Genomic DNA, 15,033 nt, shown 5'->3' on the forward strand with positions numbered 1-15,033 from the left:
AATTTCCTAATGCGACCTCAATAAATTAGTTCCCTTAATTTCTTTCAGTGTCTGCTAACACAGTCGTTCTGGCTGCTGCTGCTGCTGCTGTACGAAAAATACACGTTTCGTCTCGCGATAAAACCGAAACCGAAAGCGAGGCTGCATCGCTGCATGTCTGCCACCAGGTGGCCATCGGTATCATCGTGGTGACGTTTTCCCACCATTTTTTTTTTCAGCGTGTGGTATGGCGGCGGTGCATTGTCCACGCCAACGGCATTTTCGGACATATCTGCGACGTATTGAAGTGAACCGTAGTGTTTTCGTGTGCATATTTAACTGTAGATGTGAGTAGTTTCGTTCACTGTTGTCAATGTGCCGCCTGACATACACTCGGAACAGAAGTGGCCCTTGAAGTTCCCTATGAAGCTTTGCGTTCTTTGTTGTCTTCACGACGATGCTCGACCTCCCTCTAAAGGTAAGCGATCTTATGTATTGACATATGGTGGGTGCGAATTTTAGAACGCATGTTTTACGGAAAGTATGGCTGTCATACGGCTGGGTTCGACGCTCAGGAAATTGCAAGCGTTACAGACTTGTTCGGAGCTCTCCGCGAGAGCGGTTGCAACACTAACGGGGAGGGGGGAGGGAGCTGGGTGCGCTGAACAGTAAGCGTGCGCTGAACAGTAAACATAGAGAAATCATTCGATTTATACGATTATAACTGGAAGTCATGCATCCATGTTAGAGATTACGAGCGCATACTCTTTAGGACCTCTGCGTTCTGCCAGATTTAAAATTTGACAAGTTTGAAAGGCAAGGAGAATGCATTTGGTCAATTTCCATCTCGGCCAGAGGTTCCTTCGCGGTCATGGGCTTTATTTTAGCTCTTTGTGATACATTGCGTAAGCACAATATATCTTCTGCACAGGCGTTGGCCGCTGGTTGGTGCATCTAATTGCTTTGCATTTATTTCATGCTGTTTTCAGCTTAAGTGACAGCTTATGCCGCACGTTTGGTCGAAAAGTCGTCGGCATAGTCATACTAGTAGTAGTAGTAGTAGTAGTAGCAGTAGTTGCAGTAGTAGTTGGCACAGCATGCCGAAAAGAGTACATAAAAATATTGATCATGGTAATTTGTGCTTCTAATGATAGAGGATTGATTGGCGTGTGATAGTTTGTGAAGAGTTGATGCAATCAATTTGATGAATTAAAAAAAAATTTAGAAAAGAGGGTTTAAAGGCAAAAGAATACTCAGACAGAACGCTTGATGTTGCTAATTAAGAAAATATAGTTTATAATTGACCAATTTGTTAATTGAAACAAATAATGATAATGCATTCAAAGTTGTCAGACTGGTTAGAACGGAAAGCTAATGTTTTGTGGTGTTAAGTATCGGTGTATAAAAGAAAAAATTGGAAGTGAAAAATATGGTCCGTGTGTGAAAAACTGCTGCGTGATAACCTCTACAGAGCTTTTATTTATTCTCACTTCTGCCACATTTTTGTTCTGGCCACATTGCTCAGTTGTATTTATGACGGCATTGCATTATGTCTGCAGGACATACCACATGGGAGCTCACAGCACTGAATTTGTGGCAGCTGGAAAATATTCAAGAGTGACATGTGAACCAATGGTGCGTGTTCTGACTGCAGTGCTTCTCTTTAAGTTGGATTATGTGTTCTCCATCCTACATAAATAATGCATTATGTATGTAAGCACTCCAATAGAACTTTTTGCTGGGTTAGTTGGTGCATGTTATGAAATAAAGAAGCGTCAACAATGAACAAATATAACTAAGTGTCACGGACAACTTGTATGAAAGTGCACTGAACAAGGGTAGAGGGAGATGCCTAAGTTCGCAGGTCAACGTTTTGACCAGTTGGCTTGTCTTCATCTGGGCGGAGAAATCATCACTGGCAGGGGTTTAAATACGCTGAAGAAAAGCTGAGGAGGAGGAGGGTGCTTGAGAAGAAAGTAGGTCAAGAATTTAAAGAAAAATTTAGAAAAAATTTCTCCAGTATGGATTATTCAGCCTGGAATTTGTTCCTGTGGCCTGAAAAAGAAATAAAAGTGGCAGCAGCAGGAAAAACTACAATGCAGGGTAGATGATTAGTCAGCATAGTCCAGGGTTTCACAGACTACCATCTGGCGAAAGGCGAGCATTGCAGAAACAAACATACACTCGCCAAAATGTTCTAAAAAAAAAGGAAACGTGACATTTCGGGGCTCGTACGGGTCCCTATCACATGGAGCGCTGCATGGAACTAGGGCAGCTTAAATGCGATAAAATTGGGTAGTGTCCGATTGTAGATCTCTGGAAGATTTCCACGTGTCCTATTAAAAGCATAACACGAGGCATGCTTTTAGCAGGACACATGTAAATCTTCCAGAGATCTATAATCGGACACTATGCAATTTTAACCATATTTAAGCCGCTGTCGTTCCATGCAGCGCTTCATGTTAACAAGGGACCCGTACCAGCCCCGAAACTTGGTTTTTCCTTTCTTTTTTTCCATCAGAAGATTGGAGCGAGTGTATGCTTGTTTATGCAGTGATTAGTCAGCACCTAAAGCAGTTTTAGTGCAGACACACTTTTCTTGAAAAGCAACATGCATTCCAAAAGGTCCTGATAACTGATATCAGCAGGGGAACAATTCTCAAAAGTTTTCCCCAAAGGGGGAGAAGGAAAAAGAAATAGAATATTAACAGGACAGTGAACCATACCTGCCACTGTGGTTCACTGTCCTGTTAATATTCTTTTTTTTTATGTCCTTCTCCCCCATCTGGAGAATGCTTTTGAGAAATTTTTTTTTTTGTGTGTGTGCAGTCGTGGCCGAGCGATTAAGGCGATGGACTAGACATCCATGCATGGTGTTTTGCTGGGCTAGTTGGTAGTTGTCAACATTGTGGTATCGCAGTGCTGGCTGGGAGGTGAGAACAAAATCAAAAGCATATTTAAACCCTTGCCAGTGATGCCCGCTCTGCCCAGATGAAGGCAAGTCCACTTGTTGAAATGTTGGTTCAACCTGCAAACTGAGGCTTCACCCTCTACTGTTTTCCAGTGCTCTTTCATACAGTGTAGCAATCTTCTTCCTCTCATTCTACATGGACAACTTGTAGTGGAACCTGTATTCGTTCGTCATTGGAGCTTCGTTATTTTATAGCAATATGTACAAAATACCTTATTCATTCTTGGTAGTTGGATTTCAGCCGAGACTTGTTTCAGACCACTTTGAATATTATGTTGAGCATCAGTGTTCCTTAAAACTCTGCATTAAGTTAATGAAAGGCAACATGTGTGGAGAGGTTATCATTGATGTAAATGTGAGCAGACAGAAATGGAGCTTCTCATGGCTTCTTTATTCATGTGTCATTAAATTGGGAATTCTTTTGCACTCTCATAATAAACTTTTACTAATGGATTTCTACGGCTGTTGCAAAAGCTGATTGGTATTGAAATCGTGCTAAAACAAAACGCTAACACACTATATGCTTACTTTGAGGCCTGTATTTGAAACCAAATTAATTCAGGTTCAATCGTTTACATAATTCATTCAAAAAGGCCAAATGCTGAGGCAAATATAAAGTCCTAATTTATATTGGATAAGAGTTGGAAAAAAAAAAACCCTTATTGCGACTATAGATGAAGCCGCAGCTGGACTCAATTGCTGTATGAAGCTGCTATAACATTCCTAGCAAGCTAATTTGTGTGGCACCAAGAGCCTGCCTATTAATATGGCCTGAATATCAGTATTCTATCATTAAAATAGATCAGAACAAAATGGAGGCAATAAGCTACATAAAATCAAGGAGACTGAAGAAGGATTGAGCAGCAGCCACAGTCTGCCAGTGGATGTTTTGACAAGTGAACTTGTCAATGTCTGGGCAGTGGTGTAGTTTTTGTTTTTGCTTCCCAAGGACTAAGGCGAGTAGGGAAGGAACAAAAAGATGCTGCCTTGGAGATGGCCTTATATTAACTTGGAACTTGTGATCCCATAACCTGAAGAAAATAAAACCTTTGCAGCAGCAGTTAAAGAGCAGTGCATTGTACAAGATGAATAGGTGATCCCTTAACCTGAAGAAAATAAAAAATGTTGCTGCAGCACTTAAAGTGCAGTGCATTGTACACGATGAATAGGCACAAGAAGCAGGTTGGATGTTAGCATGTGTTTATAGGAGAAAATTGATGATTTTGTAAGTGAATTGCCATGCCAACTTAGCTGCGAATAGCAGTAGGCACTGTAAGAAACAGATTGCACTGAAGGCAGGGAAGAAAAAGACGGAGTTTCTAGGAAGGCATTGCTGACGAATCCGGAGGGTGACGTTAAGGAAGGAATAAATAAGGTAGAAAGGAAATACTTTAACAGAGTGAATTATGTTACGCCGCACATGCAAAGGATGAAATGCCAAAAGAAAAGAGACAAATGCAATACAAAGTGAGAAGCACCAACAAAAGTTTCAAAAAGCAATGCAGCTCATACTGTAGAGGGGGGAACAATTTTGAAAAAACAGTTGATGAATAGAATAGATGAATAGAAGATCGTTTTGAGCGCAGGTCATCGTTTAACGCATACAAAAATTGCATATTGACATATTAAAATTGTTTACAGGGAACCTTGGCAGACTTGGTAGTTTCTGAAGAATATTCCCCTCTGGATACCTTCACCACAACTGCAAGGTATGAAAGGACCAATATATGCACCGTTACACCATTCCTCTCATGCACACACATTCTGGGTTTCCTGAAGAATGTATTTCATTAACCTTAGTTGCCATTTTTCTAGTGAAATTTGGCAATAGCAGCATCCACAGCAGTGTTAAGACTGCCATTCAGTGGAAAACATGAAGGCATGCTGAAAAAATTTGGATTGCTTAAAATATGTGGCAGCCACTTAGCAGCGGATGCAAAAGAGCAAGGTGTCTATGTGTTTGCATTGTCAATGCGCGTTAACTATAAGTGGTTACAATTTTGAGAGCCCTCCACTATGGTGTGTCTCATAGCCTGAGTCGCTTTGGGGCATTAAATGCCCTAAAAAAATGTTTGACATCAGTGTGAAGTGGCTGAATTGAAAATCATTATACCATTCGTAAACTCTGACTACAAGGCCACTTCTTGACTGGAACATCATTACGACTTGTAAGCGTATAAAATTAATGCAAAGCAATTCGGGAGAAATGGCAGTCTAGATCACGCCGTGCACTGATGCAATGAGGTTTCATTGCCACTGCACTATCATGCTTTACTTAGGAAGTGCTCTCTTGGCAAGGGTTTACTTAACAATTTGATATTATTCAGAGAAATATAGGAGCAGATGCCTACTGCGGTCCTAGTTTCTAATATATAGCTGTGATTTGGAGCACTTCCTGAGTGGATATTGTAATCATGCAAGTGTGCTGCTGCATGCTGTAACTGTTGCAAGTTAACATCTCTCCTTTGTTTTGCCTTTTTTTTTTATACTGGTCTCTTTGCAGTTCCTGAATGGCTGAACCTTATTAAGAACGATGGGCTTATGGCAGTGCAACAGGGACATGAAAGTGGTTCTCCAGGCTGATGCATGGGTATTGCCCCAAGACACAAGAAATGTGAGTAGTTGCAATATCGAATAAATTGCAAGATTGAGTCATGCACTTTACATTGTTCATAGAAGTAGCAATAGTGGACTGAGCAAGACTGGGCTCATAGGCAGCAAGTAGGAGTGACAGGTGCTTTATGAGAATGATGAGTGTGAATAAAAGCTTATATTGCCCATAGTTGTTTTAGGCATTGGTTTTATGATAACTGAGCTGATATTGAATATGTCTAACCTATTCGAGCATATCTGATTGGGGATGGGGAACATCCAGAATTTGGCCCCCTGGACCCCAAATTTCACTTCATCAGATACGACCAAAGTCGATTTTGATATTAGCTTTAACCGAAGATGACAACTTTTGTGTATAAATGATGAGTGATACCTTCAGTGATATCACTACTGGGTGCACGGTAGAAGTAGGTGGTAGGATAGAGAAGGTACCGGTAAGCTGTCTAATGAGACTAAATATTTGACTAAAAAATGCCTAAGTATAAAAGCTTCCAAACCAATCGACAATAAAACTGGCAGAGCTATCAAAGGTAATCAACACGTAAAAAGTGTCCGACGTAAAGAAGTATTACATGAAGAAAATTGAGTGTGTTCTAAAGAACGGGCAGCCTTAAAACGGTGAATCTATGTATCATCCGAAGTAGTCAGGACAGCAAGATTGGCTGTAGTAAAAATAAATCAGACGTTCCACCAGTGACGAAGAACGAGATTGAGAAAGCTTTAGAAACTATGAAAAGGGGGAAAGGAGCTGGGAAGGATCAGGTAAACATAGATTTGTTGTAGACTGGAGGGATGCCATGCTAGGAAAGCTAGCCACCCTTTAAGTGTAAGGCCTGGAGTCATCAACAGAACTGAAATCATGGAAGATTGTTAACACTATCTTAATTCATAAAAAGGGGAAGTCAAGGACTTGAAAATTATAGACCAATCAGCTTACTATCTGTTAAATATAAGGTTTTACTAAGGCAATTGCTAACAAAATTAGGTCAACCTTAGACATTTGTCAAGCAAAAGATCAAGCAGGTTTTCGGAAAGGGTACTACACTCTACTATCGATCATATCCATAACATAGCAAAACATACATTTCAGTTAGTTGGTACATCTTCGAAAACTTTATCAGTGCTGCGATAGGGGACAGAGAGCAGGAACGACAAACGCTACTAACTGAAGATTATTTGAAAAATACACAGCTATTATACTGACAAAAGACAACCTGAAGTGCATGTGCTACTCCCCCCCCCCCCAAAAAAAAAAAAAAAAACAATATTAGGAATCCAGGTAAGAACTTTTAGTCGTGTATATTTACTTAAGGGATGGTTATGTACGTGTTGCTGTTCTTGTACACCTAATAGGCATCATGCAATTCCCTTGTCAGTTGATCTTGACGTCTGAATAACTTTTGCTCTGTGAAAAAGAGGAGTGCATGCTTTTTTACTTGGCACATTACGCACACTTGGTTTGTTCAGGTGAGTTTCAGTAATGTAGGGCTAAATTTGACGAAGGAGCACTATTCAAAGGCGTTTTGTGTTGGCGTAAGTGCGTGTTCATAAATTTCCCGGTTTGGCCTATATAGTTCTTGCCAAATTTAAAAGGTATGCCATTGACCACTCCCTCTTCCCTCTTCATAAAATGCAACTCATGTTCCACTTGGCAGGCATTTTTCCTTTTGCTTCACTTTTGTTTTCATTCTCTGGCTCTTCAGTCAACAACAGCACAAATTCTTGCTAGCATATTAGGAGCTGGAAACAGCAATATAATGCCAACTTGGTTATACCTATGGGATAACTGGTGGATGTATGATATCACTGCATACTTCTTTTTCTTTCTGCTGGAAGACCCCTGTGGATCATGTTTACTAAATGACTATCTTTTTCAGGATTTTATTGCAAGCGTTTCAAGTGATTCGGAAAGCTGGATAACCTGAGCCTCTGGACCTGCTGCTTGAAACTTCTGTCTAGTATGGACGCATGATTTATTAATCGCTGATCCTAACCATGCGACTGCTATGCCGCACTTAACTATCTTCAAATGTCCTGAATAATAAATAAGTGAAGGCTTTTCTGACCACTGTAGAAAGGAACAACAAACATGATCTTCGTTCCCTTCCATTCAAACATTCAGGAATTGGGGCTAATTTCTTTCTGGTATTTTGACTTTTTTCCAAATTTTGATGTTTACTTTCGAAATACGAAATGAAATCAGCTCCAATCTTGGCTGTTGGAAAAGAAGGAAGATCAAATTTGTAGGTTTTTTTTACATATGTCGGAAAAGCCTTTACTTAGTTATCATTCAGAGCATTCGAAGATAAGTGCGGCATAGCAGTGCCATGCTTATCAGCGATTACTAAATCATGCATCCACGATATAGACAGAAGTTTCAAGCAGCAGGTCCAGAGGCTAAAGTTAGCCAGCTTCCCAAATGACGTGATAACACTTGCTTGCAATGAAATCCTGAAAAAGATTGTCGTTTGGTAAACATGATTCACAGGGGCCTTCCAGTAGAGATAAAAGAAGGTATGCAGTGATACCATACATCCATCATTTATCCCATAGGCTTAAACAAGTTGGCACTAGATATGCGGTTGAGGTATTATTTTCGGCTCCTAATAAGCTAGGAAAATTTCTTGCTTTTTTTTTTTACAAAAGAGACAGAGAATGAAAACAACAAAAGGAGCAAAAAAAGCCGGCCAAGTGGAATATGAGTTGCATTTTGTGCCATGTGAAGAGGGCGTGGTCTATGACATACCTTTTAAATGCGGCAAGAACTATAATATGGGCCAGACCGAGAAATTCATTAAAACGCAAAACGTCTTTGAATGGTGCTCCTTCACCAAATTTCGCCCTACATTACTGAGACTCACCTGAACAAGCCAAGTGTGTCTAATGTGTCAAAAAAGCATGTGATCCTCTTTGTAACCAGGCAAAAGTTATCTTCAGACATCAAGATGAATTGACATTGTATGAAGCCTATTGACAAGAACAGCAACACGTGCATAAGCATCTGTTCAGTAAATACACATGAATGAAATTTCGTATTCGGATATCTAACTAATGTCTGTTCTTTTTTTCTTCCTTTTTTCACGGGGTAAGGAGCAAGCGCTTGCACTTTTGGTTGTCTTTCCTTCCTTCTCATCTTTGTCCCCTGACGCAGCACTGGTATTAGAATAGAATAGCTGATAGAAAAATGCTCGGTATACAACCAGACCTTACACATAGCATTCTTTGATAGAGAAAAAGCATTTTACCCAATAGAAACATCTGCAATCGTGCAGACATTGCTCACTGCAGAATCTGGGTGTAGACAAACCGTATGTGAAAGTACTGAAATATATCTGTAGTGGCTGTATAGCAACCATTCTTCTGCACGAAAAGGTAGCAAAATTGCAATACAAAAGAGGTGTTAGGGAGGAGACACGACTTCCTTAGTACTATTCACAGCTTGCTTCGACTCGTAATTCAGACTTGTAATGGGAGAATTTAGGGATAACAGTCGATGGGAAATACCGAAGTGATCTACAATTCGCTGATGACGTTGTCTTGTTAAGTAATTCAAGAGATGAACTACAAAAGATGTTTGGTGACCTAGGCAGGGAAAGCAGAAAGAAAAGTAGGCCTGAAATTCAATATGCAGAAGACTAAAGTAATGTTAGCAGCCTCGAGAAGGAACAGCAGTTTACAATGGGCAATGAAGCACTGGAAATGGTAGGCGATTATGTCTACCTAGGACAGGTAATAACTGCAGATCCGGACCATGAAAGGGAATTAGCTAGGATAATAAGATTATAATGGAGTGTATTTGGCAAGTACTAGCAGATTTGACTAGCAGCTGACCGGTGAGTCAGAAAAATAGCTAAAGTTAATGACATTCTAGTAGAAATCAAGAAGAAATGCACATGTGCCGGGCATGTATTGTGCAAATAGGATAACTGATTGTTGCTTAGGGTAACAAACGATTTCAACGGCTGGAAAGCATAGCAGGAGATGGCAGAAAGTTAGGTGGGTGGATGAGGTGTACTTTGCGGGGGTCAAATGAATGCAGCTGGTACAGGAAAGGGCTAATTGGAAAAATATGGAGATATGCCTTTGCCCTTCAGTGTGTATAGGCTGGCTGATGGTGCTGTCTAATGTAATTTGAGTATGACCAATTTAGATGACCACATGGTGATTGGGAACCTCCACAATTCGGCCCTTTGGACCTCCAAAATTTGATGAAAATCAATGTCTGACCTAATTTGAGTATGCCGAATTCAGTGCATACCTCCAAACAAATTCAGGTCCCATCTGAAATTTAAATTCTTGCAATTTTGTCGAAAATTGGTGTCTAATCTTATTTGAGTGTGACCAATTCTGCGATGACTTTCAACTTTAAGTGGGTCATGTCGAAAACTTGGCCAACCTCAGGATTCCTGAAATTTGACCACATCCAAATTTATCCATATTTTATGTCTAGCTTAATTCGAGTATAGCTGACTCAGTTGTGATCACCAGATTCAATGGGCCACTCCCAGATTTTGGTTTCTTGATGGCATAATTTCAACGATAGAGAGGGCAACTAAGTAATGGTTCTAGGCAACAAAACACAGGACTCATAATGAAACGAGGCACGGAACTTGAATGCTTCTGAATTTCTGCACATGATCAGGCTTGAATGCATCACTGTTATCTTTTATTCTAGTGCTGCGGCTGAAGCACTATTAGAGGCAAACTCCCTAGTAGTGGAATGGCTCCTCTGATATCGTGACATGAATGTGTGGCCATCTACTAGGGCAATGCATACATTTAGTCACAGTTTGTAAGCTTCCAAATCATATCACCTTCAGAAAGTTTTATTCCTGCTCTCAGTATTTTCACTGATGCAACTCTGGTTTTTGATGTGAGCAGTAGGATGCTCAGAAGATCTTATTGCCAGCTTTCATAGTGCCTTGTTCTTTCTAAACTTAGACTGGACCAAAACCTCAAATTTGGCATATTTTTGTGTCTTTATGTTACAGACATCCAAGCTGCATGCATCTTTTGCTTGCTGTCCAAACATCTGGATCAACCGAGAGCAAAGAGAGCAACTTCTGTGCCTTTGGTGAGTTAAGCTAGCATTATGATGTACATAGTGTGTGCTAACTGGAATATTGTTTTGGTATTTAGACCCTCATATACTGTTGAAAGAAATCGTAGTCTCATTTAATTTGTAATATTTGTAATTATTATGTGGAGCCTGAAAGATGCATTTCAGATTTGAACTCATGTTATTTTGTATTTTTGCACGTATTATTCGAGCACAGCTATGCAAAAACATTTGAAGATAGTAATCACATTCCTCTGTGCATGAGGATGAAGCATCAGTTTTGATGGTACCGTCTTTGCCAAAAGTAACCGAGCAGCATGTTTTGCTTCTCACTAGTATTATAAAGCCATAAATATTCCCAGATGATCACAACTCGTTAAAAAGTGAGGCCAGGCTCTGGTCTTAAGTTGTCACATATTTAAAGCTTCAGATGTAGAATGAATTTACTGCCACACGGCTGAGAAGCAGACTCTGCTGCCTGGTTACTTTTGGCAAAGACGGTTCCTCTTCAGGACTAAGTTCCAGTGGTATTGTGCATACGTAGAACTCTTTAATTATATATGTGACCAAGACTCATACTAGATCTGGCTATTGGTGCAACATATTTTATTCAGTAGGAGTTTTGCACTCAATAAAAAATGCCTTCTACATATAGGTGCCTGAAGAGGGACAAAAACCAAGGTACTTGAAGCAGTGCCACAATGTTCCACACATTTGCGTCTGATCTGGCTGTTCGAAACACTGCACTGAATATGATAGCCAGGAAAAATTGATTAAAAGGGCTTATAGACTGGTATTAAAAAGAAGAAAAACCTGAGACTTGGACAGTTTTTTATAGAAATTTTGAAGATGGGCTGCTTTGTTGTGCCTTGCAGGTTCTAAAGTGTGAAATATTTTATTAAACTGTAGTAACAGGTTTTGCTGATACAAATTTGTAAGCCAGTAGATGGTAACATGCTGTCATTTGTAGAAATAGCGAACATTTTAACTTCTGTTCTTCCTTTTTGTTTCTTATTCAGGACGAAGAAGCTATATACACCATGCATCGGATTCACCAGCATCATCCTCGCAGAGGCACAAGAGATTTTTTTAAATTTTGTACTCAGAGTTCCAGACATCATAGAAGGCGCTATAGCATGAATGGCAGCACACTGGCTGTTTGTATTCTTGATCAGGTATTTTTAGGTGTTTATGTAACAAAGGCTTGATGCACATCATTCAGCTCTTCATAGCAGCACATCAAATTGCTTTTGCCTAAAGACCAGGCCGTGGTAAAGCACATTGTTCTTGCCATTGAGAATCTGCTCTTCTAGCCTTGAAGCCAAAGTCATATTTTTGATAGAATGTATCTGTCTGTCATGTCCCCTGAATGGTTTCAATAAATGGTTTTCCAAGAGTACAGTTTCATGTGTGCTCATTCTCGTTGAATGTTTGACATGTTTTAAACATTCTGAAACCAAGAGAAAGCAGCTGTGTTGTCTGTAGCACATACTGGATAGTTTGGGAAGTGCAAGGCCTTGATCATTTCACTGAGCATTGCTTGGCCACGCAGTACGTAGTAAAGAAATTTCCAAAACGAAAAGGACGGTATAAAAGTGCAAAATTAAAAAAAAAGGGTGCGAAAGTAAAAAATGTTTTTTACACCCATTGTGAAAGGGCGTAACTGGCATAAAACACCTTTCCCGGTTCCTGCTGAAAAAGGGAAAAATTATGAAAAATTACTCTTTATAAGGGTACATTTCAACCTAAAATTACCCTTTCTGAAGGGTGTAAGGGTGTTATAGACACTGATATCCACCCTTAAGGGTGTATTTTGGTTTACAGTGTACAATGTACTCCGGAAAGACCGTACTGGAAGAGGTGGCGGCGTCTGTATGATACACAAGAAATCATTACGAGTTTTAAGGATGCCTGACGCTCCTAATGTAGAGTGCATTTTCAGTAAAACGTATTGTGGTACAATCAGGTACATTATAGGTGTGTTGTACAGGCCCCCTTCTTCTTCCATATCGGTTTTAAATGATTTGAAAACTTACATGAACACATATTTAAAACCTGGAGATCGGATAATTCTAGCTGGCGACTTTAATCTGTCTAATATTGACTGGAGCACGATGTCCCTCAAAAACCATAACGACAAAATATCTGATGCCATGTTGGACACAGCATTTGCATTTGATTTATCCCAACTTGTTGACGAGTACACCAGGGTACACGACAGCGCTAAATCTATACTGGACCTTTTCTTAGTAAGCGGATCTATTAGTACTAAAACAAAATGCGAAATAATCCCAGTAATCTCCGATCACCAGGCCGTGTTCCTTACCTTATCTAATGCCGCTATTGACAGGCATCCAAAGCAGTCATGTTTTTCCAACTTCTCACGCGCTGATGACAGATCAATAATCGATACCTTATCCTCTCATTTTGATAGCTTTTCGAGGTCTACCGCAAATTTCGACGATCTGTGGATTTCTTTCAAGGATCTGGTTATGATGTGTATTAGCCGTTTTGTGCCAATCATTGTTAAAAAGACAAAACGTGGCAATCCATGGATTTCCCGCACTTCAATACAAATGCGCAGAAAATTAAAAAAGTTGAAAAAGAAAAGGCAAGCAGTTGTCCATCCTGTAGGCCTGCTGGATAAAATTTCCGCTCTGTCAAGTCAACTACGACTACAAGTAGCACTTGATAAAGAAAATTATTTTGGCGATTTGTTGCCTAATTTTATAACTAGCTCACCTGTATCTAGGGATTCCCATGCATTTGAAATCAATGGCACATTAACACATGACGGAAAAGTAATATCAACCGCCTTTAACGAATACTTCAAATCTGTTTTTACTAATGATAATGGCATACAACCTTTTTCGAAACGTGCTTACCTCCGATGCCTGATCTTGTCATCAGTGAACAGGGTATAACTAAAATGCTTTTGAATCTTAACGTAAAAAAATCCCTTGGGCCTGATAAAATACCCAATGCATTCCTAACGAGGTATGCAGAATGGGTGTCCAAATATTTGTTTATAATTTTTTCTAGGTCTCTAATACAGCGCTAAGTTTTAGCGCTAAAACTTAGCGCTGTATTTCCTTTGGTTTAACGCAATGTCACACCAACTAGCCCAGCAAGAGATACTGTTGACCGAACTTTCTTCTACAGTGGGCCCTTTCTTTTGTGCACCTTTTGTTAAGCCCGACCCTTTGAAGATCGTTAGCGCCTGTCCCGTCCGTCTTTCTGTGTGGTTCGTCTAAAACTTAGCGCTGTATTTCCTTTGGTTTAACGCAATGTCACACCAACTAGCCCAGCAAGAGATACTGTTGACCGAACTTTCTTCTACAGTGGGCCCTTTCTTTCGTGCACCTTTTGTTAAGCCCGACCCTTTGAAGATCGTTAGCGCCTGTCCCGTCCGTCTTTCTGTGTGGTTCGTCTAAAACTTAGCGCTGTATTTCCTTTCGTTTAACGCAATGTCACACCAACTAGCCCAGCAAGAGATACTGTTGACCGAACTTTCTTCTACAGTGGGCCCTTTCTTTTGTGCACCTTTTGTTAAGCCCGACCCTTTGAAGATCGTTAGCGCCTGTCCCGTCCGTCTTTCTGTGTGGTTCGTCTAAAACTTAGCGCTGTATTTCCTTTGGTTTAACGCAATGTCACACCAACTAGCCCAGCAAGAGATACTGTTGACCGAACTTTCTTCTACGGTGGGCCCTTTCTTTTGTGCACCTTTTGTTAAGCCCGACCCTTTGAAGATCGTTAGCGCCTGTCCCGTCCGTCTTTCTGTGTGGTTCGTCTAAAACTTAGCGCTGTATTTCCTTTGGTTTAACGCAATGTCACACCAACTAGCCCAGCAAGAGATACTGTTGACCGAACTTTCTTCTACAGTGGGCCCTTTCTTTCGTGCACCTTTTGTTAAGCCCGACCCTTTGAAGATCGTTAGCGCCTGTCCCGTCCGTCTTTCTGTGTGGTTCGTCTAAAACTTAGCGCTGTATTTCCTTTCGTTTAACGCAATGTCACACCAACTAGCCCAGCAAGAGATACTGTTGACCGAACTTTCTTCTACAGTGGGCCCTTTCTTTTGTGCACCTTTTGTTAAGCCCGACCCTTTGAAGATCGTTAGCGCCTGTCCCGTCCGTCTTTCTGTGTGGTTCGTCTAAAACTTAGCGCTGTATTTCCTTTGGTTTAACGCAATGTCACACCAACTAGCCCAGCAAGAGATACTGTTGACCGAACTTTCTTCTACAGTGGGCCCTTTCTTTTGTGCACCTTTTGTTAAGCCCGACCCTTTGAAGATCGTTAGCGCCTGTCCCGTCCGTCTTTCTGTGTGGTTCGTCTAAAACTTAGCGCTGTATTTCCTTTGGTTTAACGCTATACGCGGATGATTGTGTGCTATACTCCGAAATTAAACATGTCA

At 40.5% G+C, this 15,033-nt stretch overlaps 1 long non-coding RNA gene across 1 annotated transcript; it reads left to right on the plus strand.

The window, feature by feature from the left end:
* The first annotated feature begins 230 nt into the window (after window positions 1–230).
* On the plus strand, window positions 231–12,030 carry LOC146187784 (uncharacterized). The gene is made up of 6 exons (XR_014707444.1): window positions 231–457; window positions 1,539–1,614; window positions 4,592–4,659; window positions 5,454–5,564; window positions 10,555–10,637; window positions 11,642–12,030. It is a non-coding gene; the product is annotated as an uncharacterized LOC146187784 (long non-coding RNA).
* The last annotated feature ends 3,003 nt before the right edge of the window (window positions 12,031–15,033 follow it).

Source organism: Amblyomma maculatum, chromosome 5, assembly GCF_055883805.1.
Source record: "Amblyomma maculatum isolate TAMU_Amacu chromosome 5, ASM5588380v1, whole genome shotgun sequence".
NCBI classification, from domain to species: domain Eukaryota; kingdom Metazoa; phylum Arthropoda; class Arachnida; order Ixodida; family Ixodidae; genus Amblyomma; species Amblyomma maculatum.